This window comes from Mesocricetus auratus, unplaced genomic scaffold (genome assembly GCF_017639785.1).
Source record: "Mesocricetus auratus isolate SY011 unplaced genomic scaffold, BCM_Maur_2.0 Super-Scaffold_100009, whole genome shotgun sequence".
NCBI classification, from domain to species: domain Eukaryota; kingdom Metazoa; phylum Chordata; class Mammalia; order Rodentia; family Cricetidae; genus Mesocricetus; species Mesocricetus auratus.
Window position 1 is genome coordinate 68177459 of NW_024429193.1, and position 20774 is coordinate 68198232.

A 20774-nucleotide genomic window follows, 5' to 3' on the forward strand; every position below is an offset into this window, starting at 1 on the left:
CAATCCCAGTGCTGGGAAGGTGAAGACAGGCAGACCCTGGAGCACAATGGACAACCAGACTAGACTAATCAAAGATCCTAATCCTAATCAATGAGCCTAATCCCTATTGATCCTAGTGAGAGGCACAAAAGACAAGATGAATAAAACAGAACAAATATGAAGTACATAACCCAGGCTGATCCCTAGCCTACACACACACACACACACACACACACACACACACCATGCACACCATGCACACACATACACACAGCATGCACACCATGCACACACATGCACACACCATGCACACACATACACATACCATGCTCATACATATACACACCATGCACACACATACACACACCATGCACACACACACCATGCACACACATATATGCATTTACACATACCTACTACACACACACAAACACACATCTACATACTCCCACATGTGCACACACATACAACTCTACATCTACGCACCTGCTACCTATAAAAATAATTTCTAGTGTTAATGATAAGTTAACTAAATTTATATTCTGAACACTCTTCGAAGTGTTTGTTTTCCTGTAAAATAGGAAGGATTAGAGGCCAGGCCAATATGATTGCCTTATTAGCAGCTGTTGGCCTCAAGCTCACAGACATGTGCTTGCCTCTGCATTCACAGTCTGGGATTAAAGACATGTACCCCCTGGTCCAGCCCTCTAATGGAGGCGTTTTCTCAATGGGGCTCCCACTTCTCAGATGATTCTGGTTTATGACAAACTGACATCAACCAACCAGGACCCTCCCTTCTTCTGAAACCTATGAGAAGGGACATCTGTTTGGTCACATGGGCCTAAACTTGTCCCAGAACTTCTACCATTAATAACTCTTCTAGTAGATTTCTTAACCTGAAACCTTTTACCTGGCACTTCTAAGAAACCTTAAATGTGTCAGGGGAAAGTGAGGGAATTGGTCTACTTTCTTAGATTCTCCTTTTATTCACTCTCGATGGACGCCAATGACAGGCCAAAGTACCACTTTACTGAAGTCCAAGATGATGAGACATGAGTTTACTGGACTTTCTTATAGAACATAGATGAAGAGTTACTTAAAGGAGCCTGGGGGATTCCAAAAAAGCTGTGTCACCACAAGGTCCCACCCATCGTGGATGGGGCACCCTCATGAGAGCTACACCATGGAGTCTCCCTTCCAGTTGACTTTCTATGTCCCTGTACTCTGCCACCTCCCGATATGGCTTGCACCTGGATGGTGATGGGTGGTGGGGGCAGGGGGAGGGGTGGTAGAGTGGAGGAAGCGTCTAAGAACAGTCCCAGGTGAGGGTCTCATAACCCTGTTCTTCTTCCTTCCAGCCCCATCGCCATTACCACAGACGTGACTACCTATCACTGTGTTCTTCTCCAGTCGACACAGCCACCAGGCCAAGAAGGTATCATGTCACGACTGGGGAAAAAGCCAGCCAGCAGGGTGGATTTGTGGATGTCAGTGTCCAGTCTAGAGTCAACCCCACAATCTGCAGTCTGGCAGCAGACTGGTCCTATACCTGAAATAAAGAAACTGATGTTAGCTGACTTTGTTCAGCGGGATAAATAGGCAAAGAATTGCCTTTCCGGGAAAGTTAACAGACTGAAATGCAGAGAGGACAGGGCAAAAACAACCACTGGGTACAAGTTGAGCACAAACTCCTGCTGGGATGGGAAGGAGCACGGAACACCCAGGTTTTGGAATTCTTAGGATGTGCGCGGGAGTGTGAAGTGGGCCTCTCAGTTAGACACATTTCTTTCTTTTTCTTTCTTTTTTCTTTCTTTTTTTTTGAGACAGGGTTTCTCTGTGTAGCCATGGAGCCCGTCCTGGAACTCACTCTGTAGACCAGGCTGGCCTCGAACTCACAGAGATGTGTGCCACTACCGCCCAGCTTCAGTTAGACTTTTTATAAGACTCCCCCAGATATCTGTCTCTGAATGGGTCTTCTCCTTCCCCGACCTTTCCATGAGCAGCCCCTTAGGAGTCCTGTCCGTGTTCTCCCTGACATCCTGTTACCTCCTTCACGCTGAATGCATCATGGGCTGACCCCGGTCCCCCAAATTCATGTGTTAATTCCCAGTACCTCAGAACTGACTGACTGCACGTGGAATAAGGTGTTTGGGTGGGGGGAGTTCTGACATAAAATTCCCTTCAGACACAGTTTGTTAGGTAGCCATGATCAGACTTTCAAGCAAGAGGGCACTCAGACAGAGGGAACACCAAACAGTTCTGGTTTACTCATTTCCCAGGGGCAGGATAGGCAAGCTCCACACCAAATGGTCTAACCCAGCTTGGCCTGTGTGCTAAGACTCAGGAAGGAGACAATGAAAGTCAAGTTATACCGCAAAGTTGTCCCGATCTAGGAAGCAGGGGGACCTGGCCTTCCTACAGCTACTCGTGGGAAGGAGCAAACTGCCAGGTGGGGAAGGCTACAGATACCACAGCCTGATTTCTGGAAGACAAAGAAAGTCCACTGGAGAGTCTGTGGTATAACAGGGTCTTTAAAGAAGTGCTAAGTTCAATGAGGTCACTAGCGTTCACCTTAACCCAATATACACAGCCTAGAGAGATGACAGTGTGGGTACCTAGAAGCCAAATGGGGGACTTCAGGGGGACCCAACCCTGTCAATACCTTAATCTGGGGGTAATTTTAGTCTCCAGCTATGAAAAATGGTGTGAGGGCTCTTCTTGATTATCAGTTTGTCAACATCTGGAATTAACTAAAACCCAACTGGCTAGGTATAACGTGTGGGATTTTTTTGCTTACTTAAATCATTTGAAGGGGAAGATCCCACATTCAATCCAGATCTTCTGAGGGGGGAAGAGCTGCCTTCATCTGGGCCACACCTTCTGCTGGCCGTCTAGATGGAAGACACAGAAGAAGGAAGCGGGCTCCTTCTGCCTGCTTGCTCTCACCCTTGCTGCCAAGTCCACTCCTTCACTGGTATTGGAGCCCACTTCTTTGGAATTCCCGTAAATACTGAAGACCAGCTAAGACAGCCAGCCTCATGGACTAAACGATTCCTGGATTCTTGGATGTTCTGTTGCCAGGCAGCCATTGTTGGACTAGCTAGACCACATCCTGTAAGCCATCCTAATAAATCCCGTGTGTGTGTGTGTGTGTGTGTGTGTGTGTGTGTGTGTGTGAATATGCATATACATATATATATTCATTCTTTAAGTTCTGTTCTTGTAGAGCAGTGGTTTTCAACCTGTAGATCATGACCCCTTTGGATGTGAAATGACCCTTTTACAGGGGTCCCATATCAGATATCCTACATAGCAGATGTTTACATAACAGTAGCAAAATTATAGTTATGGAGTAGCAATGAAAATAATTTTATGGTTGGGGGTCACCACAACACAAGGAACTGTACTAAAGGGTCGGGCATTAGGAAGGTTGAGCACCACTGCTGTAGAGAGAAACTGATATAAATAGATTTGCATTGTTTAGGCCCCAGTCTGGGGAACTGCGCTAAGGTGAGTATGACAGACCAAGAGGAGAGCTAGAAACTTTGCAGATGGTAGAGGCAGACCCTGGGACTTTCCCTGGGTCACATACTTTATCGTCACTCTGTTTCACTGGAACCACACTTGGCTGTAGGGAAAGGACTGTGCAATGCTGTCTTGGAAGCTCTCTGCTTCCAGGGTTCCCTGGCTGGGAATTATCTGTGGGGCCATCTCCTAGTTTCCTGGCCTCTGCAGCTGGGAATATTCCCTCCCAGCCCTTTGTGGCTTAGTCTAAGTTAATAAAAATGGGGGAGGCTAAGTTGCTGGTGCTGCGGCTCCTAGAGGCACCCACCTTCTAAAGGCATGTCTCAGCCATCTCCAGCCTGCCCAGCTGGCCCCAAGCTGCAGTGGGTGACACCCCAGCCACTGCCTGGGTTTGGGCCAATGCTGGGTGCTACAGGAAGGGAAAACTTGCAGACTGGAGGTCTAATCCTGTCTTTGTCTGTCTGTCTGCCTGTCTGTCGGTCTGTCGGTGAGTCAGTCACACCTTCCAAGTCTTTGGTGCCCCTATAAAGCATAAACTGTATAAAATGCGAGTGTTTTGTACTTGAGTCTGGGATTGAAGAAAGGGAGGGAAATGGTAGAAACAGGCACCCGGGTGACCCCAGACTCCGCCACCTCCCAGCTGAATAAGACTGAGCAGGACATCAGTCTCTCCTTTGCACCATGGAGGGAATGGAGCTGTGGAGAGCAAGAGCAAGAGACTCCCTGGAAACTGCAGGTTCACAGCTTGGGAGGAAAGCGCCACCACCGGCAAGTTCAGCTTGTCTGGCCTTCGATGCTGTGCACAGGGGCAAAGTCAGAGTTTACAGTGGCTGGGAGTTTCTCCCATAAAGGAAAAGACAATGCACCAATACAAAATTAATACAGATGTGAAATTTTATTTTAAATATGAGTAAAGTAGTCAAAACAAGTTATGAAATTTTTAGGCAGGCAAATCAAAATTATTAAAAATTCAGGAAAACTGTGCATGTTTGATTAATCAACTGTCCCGCATGCTTATAGCTGCCCCATTTTTTGGCTCTGCACTCCGATTTTTCATAATGATTTTGTTGAGGAGGGAACAGAAGGATAATTCAGTTTCCCTGTAGGAGGGGTGATCAAAACTTGACAGTCATTAAAAGTGCCTTTCAACGTTAGAATTTACTGCTAGCAATAAATAGCATGTGTTTTGGGGATTGTCCAATTTGGCAGGGAAAGCTTCTACAGGATTTTTTTAATTGAGCTAAATATTTCTTTCATGGTTTTCTTAGGCAGTAAGTAATCCTAAATACTTAAATAATCTCGGCTTAAAGGGTAGTAATATTCAGTAACTAGTTTGCCCTAGTGGTAGCAGTCCATTGGGGATTTTGTGATCATTTTCTTCATCAAATCAAGAAATTTAAAACTTTTTCCAGTGTGTGCACATGAATTCCTCTTCCATATTACTAAGCAATCCAAGAGCCTGTTAGAAACCCATCTCATCTACTTGATACAGCATCTCTCCGGGGATAATCTGAGTTTTCTGTTACAATTCGCTTCTTAATGGCAGTAATTTCTAGTAATTTCACATGAAAGTACATGGAGACGTGTGCACGGTGTGCCTGGGATTGCATTCACTGCATTACCGAGTGTCTCCACCGCCATGGAGCCAGAACCCCGCACACAGCAGGCGCTATGCTTAGGCCCAAGCACAAGAGGCTACATTCCCACTGCTGTGACCTTCGTGTCACAGTACCGCCTGGCTGTAGCTGTAGGAGTCATTCTGGAAACCATTCTCACACCACAAGAGTTGGCAACAGCTGAACTCTAGACAGCTGTGGACCGTTTTGTCACAACCAGGGACAGTAGCTTTAACCAGCGGTGACCACATTTCACTCATGCATCTTCTGAGGAGCCATGTAGGCAATCTGGCAGGGCTTCCCCATGGCCCAAGAGAACTAAGTGAGCCTTGTGGGCCCTTGGACTAGGAATCATACAGAAAGACTGTAAAAATGTCTTTCTGCATTGTTCCCCAGATGCCTTCTTATTATGTAAGAGTTGGCTCTTTTGGCTAATGCAATGTCCCAATGCTGGCTATAGTTCTCTTTAAAAATACATTTTTTTTTTGTTTTTTGAGACAGGGTTTCTCTGTATTGTTTTGGAGGCTGTCGGTCCAGCCCAGCCTCAAACTCACAGAGATCCGCCTGCCTCTGCCTCCCGAGTGCTAGGATTAAAGGCGTGCGCCATGCCACCACCGCCCGGCTTTTAAAAATACATTTTAAAAAGTGAGGTGGGCTGGGAAATGAAGACCCTCACATGTTGTATGAATTTATTACCCAAGCAAGTGTGAATAAGACAGTGCTGAGGATTCTGGAATAGAGACTCAAAAAGGAAAGGCTGGACCTGGCGGGAAGGCGGGGAGCAAGATCTTGTTATCAGAGATCTAAAGTCAAGGCAAGCTGAGCTCAGCCCAACAAACAATACACACGCACAAAGGCTAGTCTCTTTAGATTCTTTGTAGAATGGTAGAAATAGCGGCTCACACCTGTAATATCAGCAGGAAGGGGGATTAGGAAGATGAGGCAGGAGGATTTCTGTGAGTCTGAGATCACACTGAGCCACATGGGAAATAAGTCAGCCATGGTAATATAGTAAGACTTTGTCTCAAAAAACAAATAAAATATATTAATAATAGTAATTTTATCCAGAACCGATGTGTTGACTTGGGCTGTAATCCAGGAGTATGATCGGGACAATTGAAAATACAAAGCTAGCCAGGGTTATACAGACAAACCCTGCCTGTGAGGACTCAGGCACTATGCTGACCTGCCCCTGTCACCTGGCAGAATGCACTCCGGCAGCACCCTGGTCAGCCCAGGGTCCATGAGTACTAGTCTGGATGCAGGTGCAAAGGACACCTTTAAAAGAAAACCCGCCCACTTATGCTCTCTTTCCCTCTCTATCTCTGCTCTCTTTCCCTCTCTCTTTCCTTCCTGCTGTTCCCCTGGGGCAGACAGGATGCTTCCTGTCTCCTTCTTCTCTTCTGTCCTCTCTCTGTCTCTGTGTCTCTACCTCTCTTTACCTCTTTTCTCTTTCCTTCCCCTCCCCCTTCCCCTTTCTAATAAAACTTCTCACTAAACTCTGTCTGATGGCTGATTGTTCCTCCACCTTGGTCACCCTCAACTTCCATGGAATCCGCCAAGGTTCCCCACATACTGCCTGTCCCCAAATAATAATTTTTCAATGATATCATGTCCCCACTCCTGCTGCCTGTGTGCATGGGCGCGTGCGTGTACGTGAGTGTGTGTGTGTGTGTGTGTGTGTGTGTGTGTGTGTGTGTGTGTAGAAGAGAGAGAGTCTCACTGTATTGTCCTGCCTGGCCTAGAACTTGCTATGTAGACCAAGTCAGTCTAGAGCTCATAGAGCTCCACCTGCCTCAGCCTCCTAAGTGCTGGGATTAAAGGCATTTAATTAATCACTTTTCTTAATAAATGTTTTAGATTTTACTGAGTGCTCATGACACCCCTCACCTCACCTCACCCCACCCCATTTGTCACCAGTCCCCATTTCCCAACAATTTAGGAGAGCCCAGGGCAAGGCAGCCTGGCTGAACTCTACCCTTATCCTTGACAGGTGACCAATGGTTGTGAGCTGAAGCTAGCCCCTCATCTCACCTTCTCTCTCCATTCAGAGCAGAATGTGGTGGGTGACACTTCCCCACATCTGTCAGGCTGGCAGGAGAAAGGCTCGGGGACCATCTGGGGCTGCAGTTTTTCCTAGAAGTGATTTTCTGATCAGTTGAAAACCCCACTGCTTGAGTTGCCTGCTCAAACCTCTTCCCTCAGCTGGGAAGAGACAGCCTCCGGTTAACTGAGACTAGAACGTAACACCAAGGATGTTAGAAAGAAATCAGGCTCAACACACAGCCCGGGGAGTCCAGAAGTAGAAGGGTTATGGTAGTGTCAGAACCCAGTGACCACATCTACGCGATGTGTGACTTTGGGAAGCTTCTGACTCAGTTCCCCTATACAGAAGTGGAGAAGTTATGTTCCTTGGTCATCGTAATTACAAAGACCCATGTGTTGCTTAGCACAATACCTGACAAGAGGGATCAGACACCACGGAGAGAATAGACAGGTGAAGATATTTCATTGAAATAGTTCCCTGCGATTCCTTCATGTGCCAGACCCCAAGCGGGCCTCAGGTGTGTGGGGACAGTCTGAGGGGAGATGAAACACATGTGACTGTAACAGTGACAGGTGGCATCGAGGAAGGTGTGCCAGCGCAGTGGTTTGGATGAGAATGCCCCACCCCCACAGGCTCATGGATTGGAATGCTTGGTCACAGGGAGTGGTGCTGTCTGGGAGGATGAGGGGGTGTGGCCTTGTTGGAGGAAGTGAACCACTGAGCATGGGCTTTGAGGTATCAAAACCCCATGTGAAGCCTGTCCGTGACCATCTGTATTAGCCCCACATTGCAGGGGCCATACGTCGCAGACTGGTGTCTTCGGGGCTGCAATCGGGACCAGCTGAACAGCCCTGGGTCTGTTCCTGAGTGGGGGAGTATGGATGAGGGAAGGCCAGCTATCGGCATTGAAGGAAAGATGGAGACATAGGATCCTATCAGGAGGGCAGGATCAGTTAACACTGAATGTGCCCAGTTTATCCATGTATCAATCTTAAGTAACCAACTAAAGGTGGGGACAATGGCAGAAGCCTTCTATTATCATGTATAAAGAGCATGTAGCAATTATTCCCTGAATCCTAAAGACACTCTGTAGCAGCACTAGGCCTTCAGGCACTACTTAGCTGCAAGCATCACCTAGCCTTCTCGGAGAGTATAAACTCTGTGCCCAGGTCTATTGTTATTTAGATAGGAGTCGTTCACCACCGAGTCCAGGGCTTCCTGTAGCTGTTAAGCTAAAATCTTAAAGACAATAGGAGTCGAGGCTCTCAGAACTCATGGCAGGATGGAATAGATTTCCAATATAAGGCCCGACAGACGCCCAGAGTCAGAGTTCTCTCTCTCTCTCTCTCTCTCTCTCTCTCTCTCTCTCTCTCTCTCTCTCTCTCTCTCTCTCTCTCTCTCTCTCCTCCCTCCCTCCCTCCCTCTCTCTCTCTCTCTCTCTCTCTCTCTCTCTCTCTCTCTCTCGTGGATCAGGATGTAGCTCTTAATACCTCCAGCACCGGCTTGCCTGCCATCATGCCCCCCACCATGATGATAATGAACTCACTTCTGAAACTAACCCCAAACAAATGTTTTCCTTTATAAGAGTTGTCATGATAATGGTGTCTCTTGACAGCAACAGAACAGTGACTAAAACAGCCAGTGACATTGGAAAAGGTGCTTTGTCCCATCACAGTTTAGGGAGAACACTGCACCACAGCTGGATCTTAAAGAAAGTGGGGCTTTTGGTGTTTTTTGTTGTTGTTGTGCAGTGTTGAAACAAAATCTTGCTATGTAGTCCAAGGTAGCTTCGAATTTGCAGTGATCTTTCTGTGTCTGCCTCCCAGGTGCTGTGGCTGAAAGTGTGTACTAGCTGAAGGATACGTTCTGATTAGCGGCTTAAGTGAAAGGAAAAAGAAAACAAAAACAAAACCATGGCACATAGAAGGGAACACACGGACAAGGCAGGAAAAGACAGAAACCTGGGGCCACCTGGACAAAATAGAGAATGGGGGCTTCTGGGTATGTGAAATGGGGGCTTCTGGCTTTGCATGCTGTGAAATGTTGATGTCTGCGTTCAGAATCTACCTGGAAAGGGAGGGGATTCTGATGATATGGTGTCTCCTCTCCTCACGTCTCATAAATATCTTAACCCCAATTGGCCCAGCCGTCCAGCTTCATCAAAAGAGCCAGGGAGCCGATTTCTCCTGCCCTGAGCATTCCTTAGTTGCTGGCAGGCCGTTGAGGTCTCCTGGGATTCTCCCATCCCCCATCACGTTAGCATGTCTATTGTTATCCAAATGATCAGACCTGAAAACATACATACAGGTAACATTTGTCATTATGCAGAGAGAGAGAGAGAGAGAGAGAGAGAGAGAGAGAGAGAGAGAGAGAGAGAGAGAGAGAGAGAGAGTGTGATAACAGTTAATTAAAAAAAAAAAAAAGAGGCCATGAATTCAAAAGGGTTTGAAAGGAGGAAGGGAAAAAAGGAATGACATAATTGTCTTATAATCTCAAGACATAGTGTTTGTTTGTTTTAAAGAGCAAGAAATGTGGTCACCTCTCTGACCAGGAGACTGAGTGGGCGTTAGTGAGGCGTGTAGAAGTACTGCCAAGCCACAGCATTGTAAATCCCCTTCGGGCATGTGACATGGCTGTAAATTGCTATGCTCAGGTATGGCATCCCACGCTCAGCTATATTTATCACTGTGATCACTGCACCCTGGGACTCCTTTTTTTAAAAACATGTTGTAGGTAATATGTATCTCCCCCACATATTCTGAACAACAAAAGATAAACTTTTATGCCATTTCTGCTCTTCTGTTTCAGCCCCCAGGAAGAATAATTTCTTGAAATTTTAACAAATGCCTGCTTACTGGGGAAGTTCCCTTCTAATCCAATTACTACTAGGTCTCTGCACAATGGAGCCCAGCTCTGTAGACAACTCAAAGCATACACATCTCCCTTTTCCTCCAGCTCTAGGTGCCAGCAGTCCCTGCTTATATTCGAGGCAAACTGCAGAGAAATACCTAATTACACGTGCGATCAATGATACTGGTGGAAAGGGAGGGGATTTGACAGCAATAGTGAGACAGTCGCTTGTCTGGATGCAGCAGAGAAGATTCTGTGGAAATCGACATTTGGCGTGAGCTCTGAAGGATGAACAAGGCGGCTCGGGGCAGGGCCAGGCAGAGAACCCTGCAGGAGAGGGAGCCGACAGCGTCACGGTTAGAAAGATCTGGGCACTCCGAAGAACTGGAAGAAACCTAGTGGACAAGCGCGGTGTGGGGAGCAGGAGGCTGGGGAAAAGGCAAGTCCACCCCAGGCCAGCTCCGGAGGCTGGGGGAAGGACACTGTGTCTGACTATAGAGACAGCGGGGATGACTGGCAGCTTCTAAGCGGTGTAGGGCTGTGGTTAAGCCTGTGCTTAAGAAAGACAACTGGATGCCGGGCGGTGGTGGCGCACGCCTTTAATCCCAGCACTCGGGAGGCAGAGGCAGTCGGATCTCTGTGAGTTCGAGGCCGAGATGGACCGACAGCCTCCAAAACAATACAGAGAAAAAAAAAAGAAAAGAAAAAGAAAGACAACTGGAGTTACAGAGGAGAGAGTGGACTGAGGCAGGGTGTGAGCAAAAGGAGGGGCCGGTCCACAGCTGGAAACAGATGACAGCATTGATCAGGTGGTATCAGCTGGTGTTAGGGAGTAGATGAGCAGGGCTTAGAGGCCAGGTGTGAAGGGATAGTAGGAGTCAGGAACAGATTGGCAGAAGTCTGGTTCAGGGGATAAGATGCAGTTCAGGTGTGTGTGTGTATGTGTGTGTGTGTGTGTGTGTGTGTGTGTGTGTGTGTGTGTGTGTGTGTGGTGTGTGTAGTGTGGAGGGGGGGTAGGGGATATTTCTTGGCCAAGGGCCACTGATCATATTGTGTGACTTCTCCTGGACTGGAAAGACATTAATAGAAGCCTCTTCAGCCCAGACAAGACACCCATAACAGACCAATGAAACAAGTCAAGCCAAGTGTAGCTAAGGGAACCAGTGCGTTTTCTGTGGTGATTGACAAGAACCCAGGTGAGTGGTTACTTACAGGAGTCTGGGTGACCCAGCTGCCCCACTGAAAAGCCCCACCCTCTCCCCAGCTAAGAGTGGCTCACAGAAGCTGCACCCTTGGAGCTCCCTGCACAACTTGCAGGCTTCCTGGCTGCAGAGCAGTGCCTCTCCCCAGCCATTGTCCATGGCTTTTATAACCTCTGGAAGAAGGCTTGTAAATCTCGATTTTCTAAACTAATTGAGTTTCACTAGCTTCCTGCACCCAGTGAGTTTCCTCAGCTTCCGGGCTCTCTGGGGCTCATCTCTGTCACCAAGAAGGAATGCTCTCCTTCTACCTCTGCTCCCTGGGGACTCTGTCAGACCTTGGTGTGGACACAACTTTCCTCCTACCTGTGGACCCTCTCAGCCCTCAGGTCATCCCTCTCCATTTGCGTCCTACCCGGCACGCCCCATGACCCCACACCTGGCAGGGACTCAGGAGAGTCACGCTGTCCTTCCTGTCTTCCATGGCTCTCTCCATTCTCCCCTAAGCCTGCTAACTCACCGTCACCCCTTCCACCATTGCAGCTCCAGTCACTGGAGGCACCAACTCTTGATTCAGACCCGGGATCCCCCCACCTTTCATCTTGTCTCTCCAGATTATTCTTTGCATTACTGAACCCCACTTGCAGGATCCCCAGTTAGCACTACACATCAACTCCCTGAGGACCCCACCTCTAGATGTGAGCAGGATCCCCTTAGCTCTTTGCTGAAGCCCCCCTCACTGTCTCCTCCTAGCCCATTTCAATTGCTCTCTGCTAACCACCACACTTTCCTAATTAGTCCAGAGAGGGTGATGGAACCAAGGAACGGAATATCCACTCAAACAAGACAAGGTAAGACCAACATCTAGACTCGCCTTAATCACCCCAACCCCAGATGCGTACACACCAGAACAAAATCATAAACACCACAGCCAAAATAATATGCTTCCACCAGAACCCGCTAGCCCTGCTGCAGTAGGCCCTGAGAAATGCAATATAACTAAAAGCAACAGACAAAGACTTCAAAATGCCAATTATGAATATGTTAAGGACGTTAAAAAAGACATGAATGAGTCTGTTAATGAGGTCTATGAAAACACAAAGAGTGGAATGAAATCAGGGAAACCATTCAAGACCTGAACGTGGAAATAAAATCACTAAAGAAAACCCAAACTGAGACAAAACTGTAAATGATAAATGTAGGAAGTCAAATAAAAACTTCAGAAATAAGCCTCACCAACAGAAGAGACCCTTCGGACAGTAAAGACAAAATACAAAAGATGGGTACTCCAGTCAAAAAAAATTAAATCTAAAAATTCCAGGTACAAAATATTCAGAAATTTTATACACTATTAAAAAAACAAATCTAAAAAATAATAGGAACAGAAGAAGGAGAAGAAATCCAGGTCAAAGGTATAGAAAATACTTCCAACAAATTCATGAAAGAAAATATCTCCAACTAAAGAAGGTACATGAAGTATACAGAACACCAAATAGACAATACCAGAGAAGAAATTCCCTACAACACATAATAATCAAAACACTAAAAGTACAGAACAAAGAAAGAATATTAAAAGCTGTAAGAGAAAAAGACCGAGTAATATATAAAGGCAAACTATTAAAATAACACCTGCTTTTTTGATGGAGATTCTCAAAGCCGTAAGAGCCTGGAGAGATACTCCACAAGCAATAAGGGACCAAAGATGTCAGTACAGACAATTGTACCAGCAAAGCTATTGATCATAACAGACAGAGAAAGAAAAACATTCTGGGATAAAATCAAATTTAGGCAATTTCTGTCTAGAAATCCAGATCTAGATAAGGCACTAAAAGGAAACTTCAACCTGAAGAGGATAAATGTACCCCCAGAAAGGAATAAATAACCCCAGAACAGTAAATCATAAGGGGGGTTCACACCACAACAATGGAATAGTGGGAATTAATAAACACTACTCATTGATAACACTCAATATTAGTTCAAACAGACAGAAACAAGGCGTTGTTTCAATTTTCTTAATAAATGGGGCCTCATGAAACTACAAAGCTTCTGTAAGCAAAGGACACATCATTCAGACAAAGCCGCTGGATACAGAACAGGAGAAGCTCTTTATCAATTATATATTTGGTAGCAGGTTAATATCTGAATTATATACAGAACTCAAAAAAGTGGACATCAGAAAAACAAATAACCAAATTAAAACATGGAGTAGAGTACTGAACAGAGAATTCTCCATAGATGAACACAATTAAAAGAAATGTTCAACCTCTTTAGTTATCAGAGAAATGAAAATCAAAACTACTTTGAGATTCATCTTACACCGGTCAGAATGGCCAATATTAATAAAACAAATGACATGCCGAGTGGTGGTGTCCACGTCTTTACTCCCAGCATGTGGAGGCAGCGACATGCGGATCTCTATGAGTTCAAGGGCCGGCCTGGTCTACAGAGTGAGCTCCAGGACAGCCTGGTCTACAGAGTGAGCTCCAGGACAGCCTGGTCTACAGAGTGAGTTCCAGGACAGCCAGGGCTGTTATACAGAGAAACCCTGTCTCAAAAAGCAAAACAAAACAAAAAAGCCCAATAAAACAAAACAAAGCAAATGGCAGCTCATACTGGTGAGAATGTGGGGGGAAGGGAACACTTATCCACTGCTGGAGAGGGTGCAAATGTGTATAGCCTCTATGGAAACCAGTGTGGTGTTTCCTCAGGAAGTTGTGAATAAATAGATCTACCTCAAGATTCAGCAATATTACTCTTGGGCATATATCCAAAAACTCTATATCCTGCTGCAGAGATATTTGCTCATTCATGTTCATTGCTGCTCTATTCATAATAGCCAGAAATTGGAAGGCACCTAGGTGTCTGTCAAAGGATAAGCAGAAAAAGAAAATGTGATGCATTTACACAACAGAATATTATTTAGCTATTAAGAAGAAAAAATAATAAAATGTGCTGATAAGTGGATGGAGCTAGGAAAAAAATCATTCTGAGTGATCTAATTCAGATATGGTATGTATTCTCTTTATATGTGAATATTAGCTTTTAGGCCTTTGAATGGCATGCTACAATGCATATAACCACAGAGGCTAGGTATAGAATAAGGGACTAAGGGCAGGGATCTCCCAAGGAAGGGAAAATATATAGTTATGGAGTGACATGGGCAAACTAGAATGACAGGATTAAAAGGGGAGGGAGAGGGATTAAGAGAGTAATGCAGGAAGGACAGGGAGGGACGACTAACCCTGAGGGCCTTCTGAGCAGTCACATGGAAACCTACTTCAGGAGAAACTTCCTAAAATATATATGTACTCGAAAGAAATAAAAATGAAGTCAGCAAATAATGGGGAGAGAATACCCCGACTATACACATTTTACCACCCACTGGAACTTCCAGTGGAAGGAATTAATTATGGCTGGCAGAGGCAGGCAGGTGGATCTCTGTGAGTTCGAGGCCAGCCTGGTCTACAGAGCAAGTTCCAGGACAGCCTCCAAAACAATACAGAGAAACCCTGTCTCGAAAAACAAAAAGAAAAAAGAAAAAAAGGAGAGAAAGAAAGAAAGAAGAAAAGAAGAAAAAGGAAGGAAGGAAGGAAGGAAGGAAGGAAGGAAGGAAGGAAGGAAGGAAGGAAGAATCAGTGTCTTGCAGACACAGCAGGACTGGTGCACACATGAACTCTCAGAGACTGTGATAGCGTGCACAAGTCTACACAGACTCAAGCCAGTCAGTTTCCCAGCACTGAGAGGGGAAAGTGGACACATGCTCCCACCGGTAACCAAAAAGTTATTTGGAACTGATACCTACAGGCAAAGGAAAAATATGTTTTACTTGTTCTCCAGTGGAGTCTCAGTAGGTATATAAACTACACTTAAGGTAAGCCCCATGCATAGTAATAGGTGGTCAATACAAAACAAACTCAATGTTATTTTTGTAGGTGTGTGTGTGTGTGTGTGTGTGTGTGTGTGTGATATTGCTTTGTTTGGCCTTTTAAAAACAATCTTCCTGGTCCTTTGCTTGTACATCATTGTTTCCAATTTTATGTTGCTATGGTCTGTGTGTTTCGTGTGGCTTTTTTGTTGTTGTTATTGTTGTTGCTGTTAATTCTGGGTTTTTTTGTTTGTTTGTTTTGCTTTGATTTTGCCTGTTTGTTTCCCAGGGAAAGAGGTTTGGAATTGTGTGGTTGAAAGATGGGGAATCTGGGAAGAGATAGGGGAGGAGAAACTGTGATCAGAATATATTGTATGAATTTTCAATAAAAATAAATAAATAAAATAAATGCATTTAAATTAATTGTAAAGAAAAAAGACAAGCAATGAAAACTAAAACCCAAAGAAGGTGAGGAAGGCAGAGGCAGGCAGATCTCTGAGTTCGAGGCCAGCCTGGTTTACAGAGCGATTTCCAGGACAGTCAGAGCTATGCAGAGAAACTCTGTCTTCAAAAATGAAAAAGAGGAGGGGGGAAGGAGGAGGGGAAAGAGGAGGAGGAGGACTAGGACTAGGAGGAGGAGGAGGGGAGGGAGGAGGAGGAAAAGCAACCTCCCCAGTGTCCCTCAGGTCCCACTCACTTGACCTGCCAGGGCAGCAGTAGCTAGAGTCAGAGTTGTTAGGCATAAGGAAATGACGCCTGGGTATAGAGGTGGGACGTGGGGTGGGTATCCATGGACAGACCTGAGCTTGCGCTCTGGGCCAGCCTCACCTGAACTAGCTTAGTGACTCTTGGACAGCTTCATTCTCCCTCTCACAGGAGATGGGCTTCAAGGTGTCTGAAGTCTCATGTGTTTGAGTCACCAATTTGTCTTACTTTCCACACCTTTCTAGGATGTCCATTTTTCTCTCCTCCCATAATTCCTCTGTTTGGGGTTCCTGAACCTGTTGTCTCTCTTAGCAAGTCTTCTCAATGGACCAATTACTGGAAGCGGGGAGCTTCTAATTCCTGTAAGCTTAGGCAGTGAAATCCTTATTACACCTAATAAGAGTTAACTGGTCCATTTCACACAAATTGTCTTCCTGTGTGGGACTGAAATATAAAGCACTAAAATCGAGAGGTGTGGGCTGGAGGACAGTTGTTCACAGCCAATGCTGGCACTCATGGGGACTGTGTCTTAGCCAATGCCATCCTCTAGAAGCCAGAGCAGTGTCAACATTTCACACCATCTTTCCCTAAATAGTTCAGCCATCCACAGTGGGTGGTCCCACGTAATGTTTTTGTTTTATTGTCATTGTGATCAAACACCTGATAGAAATAACTTAAGGGGAAAGGCTTGCTTTTGCTAGTGACTTCAAATGCTTCAATCAATGATGCTGAGTAAGGCAGATATCTCCCAGGAACCACAGCTCACACCATGGTAGGTAGGGAACACGGTAGATCCTTAGCAGGAATGGGCCAGTCTTATGCCACAAGAACACACCTCCAGTGACCTTTTTTCTTGAACCAGGCTCTCCACTTTCCAAAGTTCTCCTCCCTACCAAACCAAGGTCAGAATTCATGATCTATTGTATCTGGAAAGGTCTACTTCCCTGGCGTCCTAGGCATTTCACATTCAAATCAAGTTGACATAGGGCCTAGCCTTTTCTCTTCTCTAACAGCCATGCAGTTTCCTCACTTAGGCCCTGACACCCAACCTCCATCCATGGTCTCTGACTTCTTCAGGAGGCTCAGTGAAGACGGCTAACTGCTGTTGTTGCCTAGGATGCCTAACTTCAGCTGAGCTTCCTCTTGACAGCTCTGTGTCTTAATCAACCAGAAACATGGGCATCTATAGAATGTCTTCTTTGCTTTGCACACACACATAGAGGGCAGTTTCAGCTGCCAGGACCCTAATCCTTGGCATGATGTCAAGCACAGTTGGCAAATACGAGATGAGGACACAGCAGTTTGCACACCAGAATTTCTACTCCCACTCCTTTTGCAGGGCCGGGTACTCTTTACAGTCCAGGTCTATCTGGACATAGGGCCCCTTGGCCACTAGGATGCTTCAATGGACGCTTTTCCTCTGCTCATGTTTCCCTCACGAGACTGGAGTCTCCCCTTGCTCCTGCCCCACTACTGTATGAACAAGAGTTGGTCCCTTAAGGAAAACGAGAAGATGAGCGAATGGACTGTTCCAGCAGCTGGAAACTCATGGCCTAGTGTCTGGAAGTGTCTGTTGCAGTTAAATGATATATAAGACACAGCAGACAGCTGCTTCTGCCTGGAGGCGTGTGAGAAAGGCTATGCCTCCCAAACTCTGGGCTGCTGGCTTAAGTCATAGCTCGGCAGGTGAGGAGAAAAGTCAAGGTGGCCTCTGAGGCTCCCTCAGCCAGAGGGACTCTGGTGGAGGTTTCTGATAGAGCAGTGCTTTTCAACTTGGGGGTTGCTACCCCTTGGGGGTCCAACGGCCCTTTCACAAGGGTCACACATCAGATATCCTACAGTTCAGATATTTACATTATGATTCACTACAGTGGCAAAATTAGTTATGAAGCAGTGAAAAAAATAATTTATGATTGGGGGATTCACCACAACATTAGGACCTGTGTTAAAGGGTGGCAGCATTAGGAAGGTTGAGAAGTACGTGTTAGGGCCTTTCTTTCCTATCTCTGTAGTAATCATTAGGGAGAGAATCTTAGCCTTTCTCTGTTTCAGAGTCCATCCACGTTTCCAACTTTCAACTACTTTGCTACTTCAGTGATTAAGAAGGGAGATCCAGCTTCCTCTTTACTCTCAGGAAGTCCTAACTAAGGAGACAGAGACAGTCCTTGCCTTCAAGGAGCTCAAAGTTTAAGAAGATGCCCTGTGCTAAGGAAATCGTTATGTCTAGTCTGTCGGGACATGGGGTTTCTCTTCACAGTGCCTGGATACTGGAAGGCTGACCTTCAGGATGCCTGCTGTGATAACAGGTATGTGATGAGAGGCCAGGAGACTCAGATAGCCCGCTGAGACAGAACTGTGAGCTTTGGTATTAGTGAGCAGAGCTAAGGAGCTTTAGTGGGGTTGGCCTGGACGGAGGAGGTGAAGCAGGATCGGTAATACTCAAGTATGATCGCAGAGAGACGAGAGCGCATGTCCTGGGGATGCGCAAGCGCACTGGAACGGTGTGGTATTCGGCTCCACAATGCTCACTCAAGTCACATGGGGTATGTTTGAAACTAGTGATGTTCGGGTGACACGCCAGAAAAACCCATCTGTCCAGGACTAGGCCTCAGTGCTGCTCTAGGAAAATCTATCAGGAGACCCTCGTCTGGCTGGTGTTGGGGACTGCTACGCAAATGGGCATCAGGCTTTAGGATCTGGGATGCTGAGTAGCTTGTAGGAGACTAGCCATGAGAGGAAGGAGCTTCTCTCAAGCTAATTGGTGGAGATTTATCTTTAAAGGGAGAGGGCAAGGTAAGCTAAGGCCAGGAAAGCGAGCTCGTTAGCTGCTGGGGACATCTTCCTAGCATTTTCTTTTATCTCTGCATGCACTCATTCAGAGTAAAAGGGGAAAGGCTGTTTCATTCCAGAATACCCTGACCTAAGGTATTCGGTCTGTTCCTGTCCACTTGCTATGTTCTGTCCTCAGATGCCTGCAGAGACGAATGCCCAGTGTTACCCCAGGAGGACAGCTTTCCTTCCTTGACCTACAAGAAAAATAAAAAAAACACTCCTTTCTCCCGTCTCTATTTTGTTTTGTCAACATAACCTAATATCTTACAATTTTTATGGACCCCTTCTCCCCGATGAAACGCTAACGGGAGGAGCTTGTATCGGTGTGCTTTTTCTGTGACAGGGTGTCATTATTTTGACTGGGTTCTCCTTGAACTTACAGTTCTTGTCTTTATTTGTTTTGTTTTAAGACAGAATTTCATTTACGCCCTGGCTATCCTGGAGAGTCCTATGTAGATCAGGCTGGCCTCCACTCACAGAGATAGATCCACCTCTACTTCTAAAGTACTGGGATTAATGATGTGAGCCACGATGTCTAGCCTATTCTCCACCTTTGTCTCCTGAGATAGGATTACAGACATGTACCACTATACCCAGATTTTATTTATTTATTTACTTACTTATGTAGTTGTATTCTGAAAGCCTAGTTTTGTGACTGGACCATATTAAACACAAAAGAAATATCTGTTGAATGACAAGTTAATGAATAAATAAATTAAAAACTCTAGCATATCCAAGTTCTGGCCTGTATTTGCATGGGTGTGTCTCTGTGGGATGGTATTCTTAATCTCTGGATTAGCTATCCCTGTTTTTAAATTGTGGTTTTTGCCTATGCATGCAAGTATTTTTTAACGTAACAAAATCTATAAGTCCTTGCATAATATGCTTTTGAATGTGAACTTTTTTAGTTTTGGTTTTGTTTTGTTTACTGTGTTCTGTGTCCTCTAGTTGTGTGTGGTTGTGTCTGGATCACTCTGCCTAACTGTCAAGGTTTTTGGAGGAACTGTGTCCATCTCCTGTCAGCAGAGGGCACTAGAGCTATGCGCCTTAGTTCCGGGCATCAAGCTCAAGCTATCTTGGTCAGGAGCTTTAAGGGACTCAGGTGATCTAGAATCTGAGAAGGAAGAGGTGGAGACCTCTCTCCAGTTCAGCGTAACTGGAAAGTTGTGCAATTCCTGTGACTTTCCTACTATTTTCCCCACATTCATTCTCTCGGGCCCAGGCTTCATTCAGTCTCAGCAGCCCAGGGAGCATGATTTAGTCAGGGATTGGGGGCGGAGAGGGTCACTACACGAGGTCCTTGGCTGGACCACTCACCCAAATGCCCTTCCACTTCGGGTCTCCATCTCTCCGCCTCGAGCCCCGGAGTGCTTAGAGATCGTTCGCTGGCTGCCTTCTGTGGCAAGCCTTCGGGGACGCAAAGCCATGGAGTTGGTTGGCTTTCCCTCCGGATGGATAGATGTCTGGGATGAACAAAGGAAGAGTTAACTGCGCCTCTTCGCGGCTGCTACCGACTCCAGCGTTGAGAGGCGGGCCTCAACGTGGCTGGCTGAAGCCCTCCGAAGGGGCTCAGAGGCAGACTCAAGATTTCTCCAGTCTGAGATTTGTGGGTTGGAAGAGCTTCTCCCCTTTCCAACATTCTCTAGTTAATTGAGAATTCTTATTTTAGGCATCTAGGGTTAGATTCTGGGGTGTGAGATTAGAACAGAAAAGACCTTAAAGCTTTTAGCCCCCCACCCCCTCCAAGACACAAGCACACCCCTCCCAACGCAGTCACCCAATTGATGGAGGTTCGTCCTCTGCCCAGCCTGCCACCCTATGTCCGGCTCAGTTACGCCACTGGGGGCAAAAGTAGGTCTCGGCACCGGAGGGGCGCGGATGGACCGGGGCCCGGCGGTCTTTGCTTCCGAGCCTGCGACGCCGCGTTCTCCCCACCCCTCCCCACCCCTTGCCTCTGCCCTCAATTCCTTTCTCTTTGCTCTCCTCCCATCTCGGCTCCAGCGAGCGGAGCCAGTGTGTGTGCGCGCGCGTTGGGGGACCAGGGGAGGGCAGTGGAGGGAGGCGCCGTCGGAGGGAGAGCAGACGTCAGGAAGAGGGAGGGAGCTGGGGAGGGAAGAGAGGGAGAGAGGGAGAGAGAGAGCGAGAGAGCGGCGAGG

General features: G+C 46.4%; 1 long non-coding RNA gene across 1 annotated transcript; it reads right to left on the minus strand.

The window, feature by feature from the left end:
* Positions 1 to 17669: 17669 nt before the first annotated feature.
* Positions 17670 to 20753, minus strand: LOC121142448. Its single transcript, XR_005879486.1, has 3 exons — positions 20396 to 20753; positions 19936 to 20081; positions 17670 to 18812 (listed from the first exon to the last, which is right to left on the minus strand). It is a non-coding gene; the product is annotated as an uncharacterized LOC121142448 (long non-coding RNA).
* Positions 20754 to 20774: the final 21 nt, after the last annotated feature.